Genomic DNA, 11248 nt, shown 5'->3' with positions numbered 1-11248 from the left:
CTCTTAGTGCTTGGTCACACATCAAAGATGTCAAAGTCATCCATTGAATCTTGGGCAACATTGCCTGTCATGCTGACTTTTTCTTGCCACTGAAGTTTGATGGCTTTGGAAGAGAATGAAGCATCTCTGCCTCACTTAAATCCAATTCACACGTAAGTCAAGACGTTACCCTGTGATGTCATTGCTTCTCTTCAAAAATGAAGGACAAACAACTGTTATATAAACCAGCTCACTTGATCTCTTCATACATAAGGAGGATTTCAGAAGAGCCCACATAATTTCCAGTTTAAAATATTATTCATGTTCTTAAAACTATCACTATCTGACATACAAGATCCAAGAGAAATATAAGGTAAACATCAAAGACTAATTACAAGGCACTCAATAAAGACAGACTATTTACTTTGTATATAAGGAAATATAAACTGTATATCTAAGACTGTAATTAGTAATCAGGTAGTTCAAAAGAAATATTGGGGTAGACCTGAATATTATGTGATTCTAAAAAAGTAATAGTATTTAGAAAATGTAAAAAGAGTATTTATCTTATATAAATGAGGTGCAAGAGGAAGAACTGACATGGAGAAACTAGATGGGGGAGGACAGTTGGCAGTTCTGGAACCTTACTCTCATCTGGAATAGGTTAAAGAGGGAGCAATACATATATATCTAGAAGTGTATAAAAGTCTTCTAAATTCAGAAAGAAATAAAAGCCTAAGGGAATAGGGAGAGGGGAGGGATTTTTAAAGGGAACACTACTCACATCAGATCTGGGTTAAAGAGAGAACAATATATTCATTTAGAAGGGAATAAAAGTCTTCTAAATTTATAAAGAAATAAGAGGGTGAGAGAATAGGATAAGGGGGTATAGAAGGGTGTCTAAATAAATGTAAATGGCGGAATACCATATATATTTGGAAAGCTAGAAAAGTCTTCTAAATTCAGATAGAAACAAGAGGGCAAGGGGAAAGGGTGGGGGAGACAATAAGGGAGTGATCTTTGGAGAGGGTGGCAGAATGAGTAATAGGAGGGCACAGTAAAGAGTAGAAGTAAAGTAGAGGAGACAGGAAGGATAAGACATAAGAGATACATGCAAACATAAAATAAAGATCAGGAGTAGAATTTATTAGGGAGAAAAGAGCAGGGGTAGTAATCATGATCTCCAACAAAGTTAAATCTAATATAGATTTAATCAAAAGAGAAAAGTAAGGAAGCTATACTGTATGTCAGCCATATTAATCAACATTGTTTTAGATTGTTTAAAATAACTAGACAGCATAAGGTTGGAATATTGCTGTGGTGTAGGAAATGATGAGTTGGTGGATTCAGAAAAAAAAATGGAAAGACTTGGACTTATGAAAGATGTTATCCACTTTCAGAGAAACAACACAAGTATAGTAGTTTTATATAGATGTATATGAATGTATATGTATTTATATGTCTATGATTATAGATATCTATGTATATGCCCATGTATATAAGTTTATGTCTATATGTGCATATTTATGTATATGTGTGTACATACATTTGTGTGTATAGGCACATATATGTATATGCATGGATGTTTATATATGCATATGTGTGTGCGCATGTGTGCTTAATTGTGGCCTTCTTGGTAGGGGTGAAGGAAAGGGGGGAAATAAAGTAAGACGTGCACAGCAAAGAACAAAATAAAACCTACAAGGAAGTAAAGAAAAGATGGACAACTCTAAACATAGCATGTAGTATTAATTCTATAGGCTTTATTGAAATTGAAATCTATTGCTTTATATTTTGAATCCTCTTATGTTCTGCTGTTGACATGATGATTTTTTTTCTTATTTTGTATTTAAGTTATAGTATCTAAGTTCGTTTCTTTTTTTCTTTTCTCATTTTGGATTTGTTTAAAATAAGTAATTACAAAAACAAACAAATAAATGTCACTATCTCATCAATTGATAAATCATCAAAGGATATAAACAGGCAATTTTTTCGATGAAGAAATCACAACTATATAGAGTCATATGAAACATGCTCTGAATCACTATTAATTAGAAAAACTCAAATGAAAACAAATTTGAAATATCATCTTATACCTATCAGATTCGCTAAAATGATAGAAGCGGAAAGCAGCAAATGGCAGAGGGGATGTGGAAAAATTGGGATACTATTTCACTATTGGTGGAACTGTGAACTGATCCAAACAGTTTGGAAAACAATCTGAAATTAGGCCCAAAGAGTTTTTAAATTGTGTATGTCCTTTGATCCAGCAATACCACTATTAGGTCTGTTTTCCAAGGTGATTAGGGAAAAAAGAAAAGAATTTATATGTTCTAAAATATTTATAGCAGCTCTTTTTGTGGTGGCAAAACACTGGAAATTGAGGGTATGTTCTTCAATTGAGGAATCACTAAAGAAGTTTCGGCATATGAATGTCATAGAGTACTATTTAAGAAGTGATAAACAGGAAGGTTTCAGAAAAAAACCTGTGAAGACTTAGTGAGCTTAAGCAGAATGAAGTGAGCAGAACAAGGAGAGCATTGTACAACATTGTAAGGATGATCAACTGTCAATCTGTCTGATCAAGACAAAGAACCAAGACAATTCTGAAGGATATATGATGAAAAATGCTATGCAACTCCAGGAAAAACAACAACTGACAAATAGGAGTATCTATAGTATAGTTATATATATATTAGTGTCTAATGGTAGCTTTTTCTAGGGCGGTGTGGGGAAAGAGTGAGGAAAAACAAAAATTGCACAGCACAGAATAAAAGAAACTTAGAAGGAAGCACAGAAAAGCTGGGTAGCATGGAAAACAATGTGTAGAATTTATTACATAGTTTTTTTTTAAGATTATACAATAGAAACTCATGGTTTTAGATTGAATCTTTTTGTGTTGTACTGTATACATGGAAATATTCTTTTTTGTTTTTTTTGAAATTAAGTACAAAGTGAATAAAAATTTAAAATTGCTAAAAAAACACTGGCAACTTCTAATATAATTACCTAAATAGATCTCTTTAAGGAAAACGAATAGACTTATTGGCCATGTCTGACAACTTAGGCCTTACTCTGTGCCTGTAGTCTATCACCTCTCAACATATATATTTAATCATCAGTCCATTGATAACAAAATTCATTCTATTGCTCTTCTAGTCAGTGGTCCTATCTAGCCTCTCAGGTTCAACTAAGCAGTGTGACAGCCCACTTCTGGACTATGATAGGAGGCACAACTTTGTCACCCTAGGTTTAGTAAAAGGGAAAGAACACATCTACTAGCGAAAATTGATGTCCTCTTCCACCATGAATTCAAACAGTAGTTCCTTTTTGTTAAATGTTTTTGAAGTGATATATCTATTCTTTACACATGTAATATTGATTCATATATGACTTTTGCAAAAGTGTTATTCAGATTAAATTAATGACATGAACTAGACAGTATGCAAAATTCTGCAGTTTTCAATTACAGAAAAGAAGCAAATTTTCCATACATGGAAATTTCAAATATTCATATCTCTTTAATTTCCCTTCCCTTTTCGTTTTTTCATAAACTTATGGTTTCACTATGACAGATTTCTACTTACTCATAAATCAGTCTTCCCTTACCCTCATTCAATCTGATGTCTATTCTGGCCATTATATTGAAATCACTGTCCTTAAAGTCACCATTGACCTAATTGTCATATCCAGTGATCTTTCTGTCATGCATTAGTTACATGACCGTGGACAAATCACATTATCCTTGAGGGCCTCAGTTTCCTCATCTGTAAAGTGAAGAGGTGATGGAATCTATAAAATGCCATCTATACACTGAATTTTAAAATCCCTTCCTGATCTCTCATTTTATAAGAATTTGCACTCTTTAAAGTTCACTTGTTCGTACTTTGTAGATCCTATTGATCACTGTCAACCACCCCTTTCTTCTTGATACTCTCTCCTTTATCTACTCTCGTGATACTATTTCCCAAAGGTTCTACCCACAATTACCTAGCATCCTCTCATTCATCTTCTTTCTCTCATCCCCTAAATATAGGACGATCCTTAGATTCCATTCTTGACCTTTCTTGTCTTGACAACCTCATTCACCACCGTGGCTTCAACTTTCAAATCTTTTACCAAAATTCCATCTCCATCTCCAATCTCTCACCAATGTCCGAGACTTTGCTGGCAAATGTTTAATAACTGACTCTCTGGGGGAAAATACATATGCATGATATAATTTTAAGTTTGATCAGCAGTAACATTTTTCCATTACTTTCTTGAACCTAGAAAAACAACAGAATAAAAAATTAATCCACGATTTGAAACATTTGCCAATTTCTGAGGTTCACATTTAAAGTTACAATGTACTCTCTTAAGCCAGTTGCAGCTCACTCCAGCACATCCCTTCCTGTGCCCCAGTTTTATCTGATATACCAACAACAATACATCCAAAGCTAAACTCATTGCTAGTCCTCCAAAACTTCATTTATGTTAGTAGAAAGAGTAATTCTCCCTGACTTAAAACCTTGATAATTTTCCCCAGGATCAAAACCTCAAGCAATCTTGACTTTTACCATGTCTTGTTAATTTCACCATTAATTAGTCTCTCACACCTATCCTCTCCTTTTTGCTCCAAATGCCATCAAGATAATGAGACATGTACCTAATTACGTGACACATAATAGGCACCCATCAAGTGTTTGGTGATTTTTTTATATGTGTATTATACATCCAAGAGGACTCATATTTATCAAGCTGGGTTTAGAATCAGGAAGACCTGAGTTTGAGTTTCACCTCTGAAATATACTAGCTATGTGACCTTTGGCAAGTCACTTAAGTTTTCAGTAACTAGTTAATTACCCAAGGTTCTAACTTGAAGAAAATTTGTCAAGTTTTGTATAAGCTATGAAAGCTAGTGTTTTGCTTTTCTTGAGGAGTTTGCCTCTTTGAGATTTGCCCATACTTAAAAAAAAACAGGTATAACTAAGAAAATTCAGTGAGATATTGATAGATTTGTCTCTATGTTCAGGCATTTTGGGAATTCTCTCTTCCCTTATAACTACCAGTGAGCCCTTATTTAATGTAAATGTTACTTGAGATTATAAACCTTTAGTACTGTCATTATTACTTAGAATTTGGAGGGCTATTTATTTTAAAAGATATATCATCATTAATTGGAGTAATGTGAGATACTGAAAAAAATGTGGCCCTTAGGAAATATAATTTCCAGAAAATCAGTATTTAGAAATAGATTGAAGGTTGTCTGCAGTGGTATTTTTTTTTTGCTTTTTAATTCCACTACAAGTATATCTACTCCAAATAAAGCTTCAGGGTCTTCACTGTAGTGGCAGATTTTAAAATTTTTCTTTCTACAAACTTACATATAGCAGAAATGTTACACATTGGATAATGTGGATCTTAGAGTCATGAAGAACAAGGTTCAAATTCTACTTCTAAAACCCAGTAGCTATGTGACCTGGGGCACAAGGAGCACATTTATGCCTTAAGCAATTCCCTGGGATTCATTTACTGAGTCATGTATGGGTTGTGTGGAAGGAATACCACTATATTGATGAAACCACACATCTTTTATATATATATATGTATGTATGTATGTATGTATGTATGTATGTTTATGTATATATATGTATATATGTTTATGTATATATACATATATGTGTGTGTATGTGTGTGTATATGTATGTGTGTATGTGGTTTGTTTACATTGAATTGGGGTTGTTTACTGGCCCCCATGTAAACGGAAACTTCACAGAGGCTTGTTTTATATGAAACTACCAAATGCATTTGTTGACCGGATCCAATGCTTTAATAAAAAAATGATTTGACACTTATTTTGGATACTCATACTCCAAAATAATATTGCTAATTGAGTCCATAGAAATATGACATTAGAATGTCAGGGCTAAGAGATGCCCCTTGAGTTCATATTATCCAACTTTCTCATTTTACACAATATAAAACTGAGACAATAAAGGTAAAGTGGCTTGCTTAATGCCCAAGAGCTATAAATGGAGGACATAGCAAAACCAAGACTTGAATACAAATGTTTTGCTTTCTAGTTTTGCAGTGTTTGTTACATACCATATTCCATCTCCTATGTTGTTTTTGGACTACACTAAGCACCAAGACTAGACTAGCACTTCTGAAAGTTTTTCTTTCTATAAGGTATAAATTAGAAATATGAAATATGTTACAAGTCTCCAAAACTCAATCTATAAAAGTTTTGATTAGGTCCATATAGAAAATTAAGATTATATAATCTTTATAAGGGCATATATAGGGGGAAAACAGTGGTATGATAATTTATCCTTCTCCTTCTCCTTCCCCAGGAACTCAGGGTTCTTACCTCATGGGAAGGAAAAATTCAAGGGGAATTATCTCCTCCCATAAATCCTTTACATGAGAATGAGGGTGGTGGGTGGCACAGTGCTAGTGACTTCTTTAATATTGTGTCTTGCTGCTTTGACTCATTGAAATTCCTGAAAAAAAAAAGCCAGCAGCAAGCCAATGTACTTATCCACTTCCATTTCCAATTTCAGTGGGGGCTGCATGGGGTGAGAAGTAGAAAGGTGGTATACATGCACAAATTGGCATCTCTTTTAACTTTCTAGTTTGTCCATGCTGTATTAGCAACTATTTGCTCTCTTAAATGAGTATTAAACATTCCTGGCTATACCACCCTCCATCAATCATAGGGTATTTAAAGGAGTGCTCTGAATCATATAGCTAGATTTTGCTCTATTATTATGGAGCTTAATTATGCTGTACTAGTGATATAAAACAACACTGATTGGGTCAATGTCATGAGGGACATACCTGGACTAAGGTGACTGAGTATTTCTATTGCATCAAAGAGAAGGCAACAAAGGAAAACTGTGTGAGCTGGAAGGCAATAGTTATAGTTACTTGCATTAGGAGAGTAACCCAATCCCCAAAGTTTCCCAAAAGATTCTAAATCTGGGTATATACAAGCATTTAAGTGAGAGAGGAAAGCACACTATTTTAGGGTAGTCTCTTCAAAATATTATAAATAAAGAGGATGATAGAGTAAAAGCAAAAAAAAAATCAGGTAAGAATTTGCAGGAAGGTGGCACTGGTCTGGAATTTCTTTTTACTATGTAGGAGTTCTTGGGATACACTTGATCTTCTCCTCTACAGAAATGGAGATTGCCAGGTTTTGTCTAACTTGTTATTCTGGTGCATATAATGCTCCTGTGGTTGTACTCCATAGAGATCTGGGCTCACTTACTAACCTAGTGGCAGCTAATTATATATGAATGTAGATATAGGTATAGCTATACTTAACTATAACATATATGTGTATGTATGTACATATAAATGTGTATCTACTTATAGCTACAAATCCAATAAACATTTATTAAGCACCTATTATGTGTCAGACACTGCATAAAGTTCTAAGGATGCAATTAATGAAAAGCTTTCCAATCAGAGGGGAGAGGAGGATGAAGGAATTGTTGTCAATCAAGGCTTGAGTTAGTAGTACGATGGTTAAGATTAGAAATGATAAGCTTATCCTGGAGGGGCATCTTATTCTGTGAAGTAGAAACAAGACAGAGTAGCAGATGCAAAGTGGAATATATCTATATCTATCCATAATATAAATATTCATTTTTATTTTATTTATAAATGTACATATTGTATTATGTATTATATATAGCAGCTAAGTGGAGTAGTAGATAAGAGTATTGACTCTGCAATCAGGAAGACTCATCCTCGTGTATTCAAATCTGTGTGACCCTGGATGAATCACTTAACTCTCTTTCCCTCTGTTTGCTTATTTGTAAAATAAGCTGAAGAAGGAAATGTCAAATCACTCTAGTAACTTTTCCAAGAAAACTCCAAATGGGGTCATAAAAATTGGACATGAATGAAATGACTGAACAACAATACATTATATATAAATCTATATACAACTGCATATCCCACTGCTACTGTTCTTAGAAATGTACCAGTGGTTGGTGATGATGGAGTATGAAGGGTATCCCTATCTGAATAAACTATATCAAGTGGTTGTTGTATCTTTTAGGGACAGAGGCAATGTGGTACAGGAAAAATAGAACCAGATTTGGAGCCAGAGGATCTGGATTTTTATTAGAGCACTGTGATTTATAGCATGACCAACTTTTCACAAATAATTTAACCTCTCTGAGCCTCAGTTTCTTCAGGTTTGAAAAGAGAGATGTTCTATCTGGGCTAGGCCTAACTCATGCCAAACCCCTGGGAGTTTCATATCAATACAGGAATGGAATGAAATACTCTTAGGCCATTGAAGAGTAAACAAAAGACTAACTTACCTATGTCAAGAGAAGATTATTAGACAAATCTCTTAACTGAGGACACCTTGAGTTAACTCAGCAATGTGCAACAACATTGGCTGAATTACTCGTCATTTTCAGAGAATGTTTTCATATTTTTCTCAATTAAATGTAAAATTTCTTTTGATAACTTTTGAGTTCCAAATCCTAACATTTGTTCTTTTCTTTATACCCCTTCTTGAGAACACAGTCAATTTGATATAGATTATACATGAGCAGTGGTGCAAAATATATTTCCGTATTAGTTATGTTTTTAAAAAATCAAAACAAAAAAAATAAAACTGAAGAAGAATAAAGTAAAAAAGTAGGATTTTATATGCATTTAGACTCCATCAGTTCTTTCCCTGGAATGAACTTTCATAAGTCCCAGATTTCCTTACAGTATTGTGTTGATCAAAATCAAAAGTCATTGACAATTGATCATCATACAATATTGTTGTTACTATTTACACTGTTCTGATTCTACTGACTTCACTTTGGATAAGTTTGTGCAAATCTTTCCAGGTTTTCCTGAAAGCATCCTGATCATTATTTCTTATAACACAATAAAATTCAATCACAATCACATACCACAACTTGTTCAGCCATTCCCCAATTGCTGGACATCCTCTGGATTTCCCAATTTCTTGCCATCACTAAAATAGCTACTGTAAATATTTTTGTACATATAGGTTCATTTCATTTTTTTGTCTCTTCAAGATACAAACCTAGTAGCAGTATTGCTGGGTCAAAGGGAAACATGATTTCCTAGCCCTTTGGGTACAGTTCCAAATTGCTCTCCAGAGTGGGTTGAATCAGTTCACAACTCTACCAACAGTGCTTTAGGGTGTCAGTACTCCAATAATCTCTCCAACATTTATAATTTTCTTTTTTTGACATACTAGGCAAGCTGATCGGTGTGGCAATGGTATCCAGAGTTGGTTTAATTTGGATTTCTATAATCAATATCAATTTAGAACATTTTTTCTTTTGACTACATATAGCTTTGATTTCTTCATCTTAAAATTGCCCATTCATATCCTTTGACCATTTATCAACTGATGAATGGCTCTTTTATAAATTCAGCTCAGTTCTCTATATTTTTGACAAATAAGCCCTTTATTAGAGATACTTGCTGTAAAAAATTTTTCAGAGTTATAATTACTATATATTTCTCTTAATCATATTTCCCCTCCATTTATGCTATTCTTTCTCTCTCTCTATTCACTCTGTCAATTCTCAAAAGCATTTTGCTTCAGACCACCACTTTCCCCCAATCCTCTCTCCCTTCTATCAGTTCTCCCTGCTTTTCATATCCTTTTCGCCTCTAAATTTCTGGTAGGATAAGACAGATTTCTATACCCAATTGAGTATGTATGATATTTCCTCTTTGAGGCAGTTCTGATGAGAATAAGGTTCAAGCACACCAGTATCCCTTCCATTGAAAAAGCTCTTTCATGTCTCACGCCCACACCACACCATCTATTTATGTATACACCCTATAATGTTCTAATAATGATAAAGTTCTTAGGAGTTACAAGTATTATTATTAAGTAGGAAAGTTAGCAGTTCAACCTTATTGAATCTCTTATGATTTCACTTTCCTGGTAACATTTTTATGATTCTCTTGAGTCTTGTATTTGACAGTAAAATTTATTTATTCAACTCTGGCCTTTTCATTAAGAATGCTTGATTGGCCTCTATTTCATTAAATATCAGTTTTTCTTCTGAAGGATTATATTTAACTCTTTTAGATGATTCTTGGTTGTAATCCTAGATCCTTTACCCTCCAGAATATCCTATTCCAAGCTCTCTAATCCTTTAGAGTGGAAGCTGCTAAATCTTGTATTAATTTGACTGGGGCTTCATGAGATTTCAATTATTTTTTTCTTGCTTCTTGCCATATTTTCTCCTTGAACTGATAGTGCTGGAATTTCATTATAATATTTATGATATATGTCATTTTGAGATCTCTTTCAGGAAGTGATTGGTAGATTCAGTTTCTATTTTAGCTTCAGGTTTTAGAATATCAGGGCAGTTTTCCTTGATAATTTCTCAAAAGTTAATATCTTGGCTCTTTTTATTTTTTTATCATGGTGTTCAGGAAGACCAAAATCTCTTAAATTATCTCTCCTGAATCTATTTTACAGGTCAGTTATTTTGTTCCAATGAGAGATTTCACATGGTCTTCTATTTTTTCATTTTTTTGATTTTGTTTGATTGGTTCTTGATATGCCAGTTTTCACTTGATCAACTTTAATTTTTAAGGAATTACTTTCTTCAGTGAGCTTTTGTACCTATTTTTCCATTTGGCCAATTCTACTTTTTAAGGAATTCTTTTCTTCAGTGAATTTTTGTACCTCTTTTACCACTTGTATTATTTTTTTAAGATGTTAACTACTCAGCATTTTGTATACTTCCTATATTAAACTGTTGGCTCTTACAATTTTTTTTTGCATCAACCACACTTCTTTCCCCAATTTTCCTCTACCTCCCTTATTTGATTTTTAAAATAATTTTTGAGCTCTTCCAGGAATTCTTTTTGATCCTAACCCCAATTCACATTTTCTTCTTTGAGGCTTTGAATGTTTTGACTTTGTTGTCTCCTTTTGCATTTGTGTTTTGATATTCCCTGTTACCATAGGACATTTCCATGGTCTGATTCTTTTTTGTTGTTGTTCTTTACTCATTTCCTCAGCCTATTTCTTGACTTTGAACTTAATGTTAAAGTTGGAATTTGCTCTCAGGGTGGAGAGGGCATTGTCAAAACCTCTAGGTTTTTTATTCAACTACTTTGAGAGCTAATTCTGGGGGTCTATAAGTTTTCATCTTTTCCAAGGTGGTATCATCTAAGGAGAGGTGTGGTTACTACTCTCTGAGTCTCTGTTCTGGTCTGTGAGTTACAACAGGCACCATTTTAAAAAAATTTTCCCCACTTAATATTATTT

This window comes from Trichosurus vulpecula, chromosome 2 (assembly GCF_011100635.1).
Source record: "Trichosurus vulpecula isolate mTriVul1 chromosome 2, mTriVul1.pri, whole genome shotgun sequence".
NCBI lineage: Eukaryota > Metazoa > Chordata > Mammalia > Diprotodontia > Phalangeridae > Trichosurus > Trichosurus vulpecula.
This window is presented reverse-complemented; position numbering follows the sequence as displayed.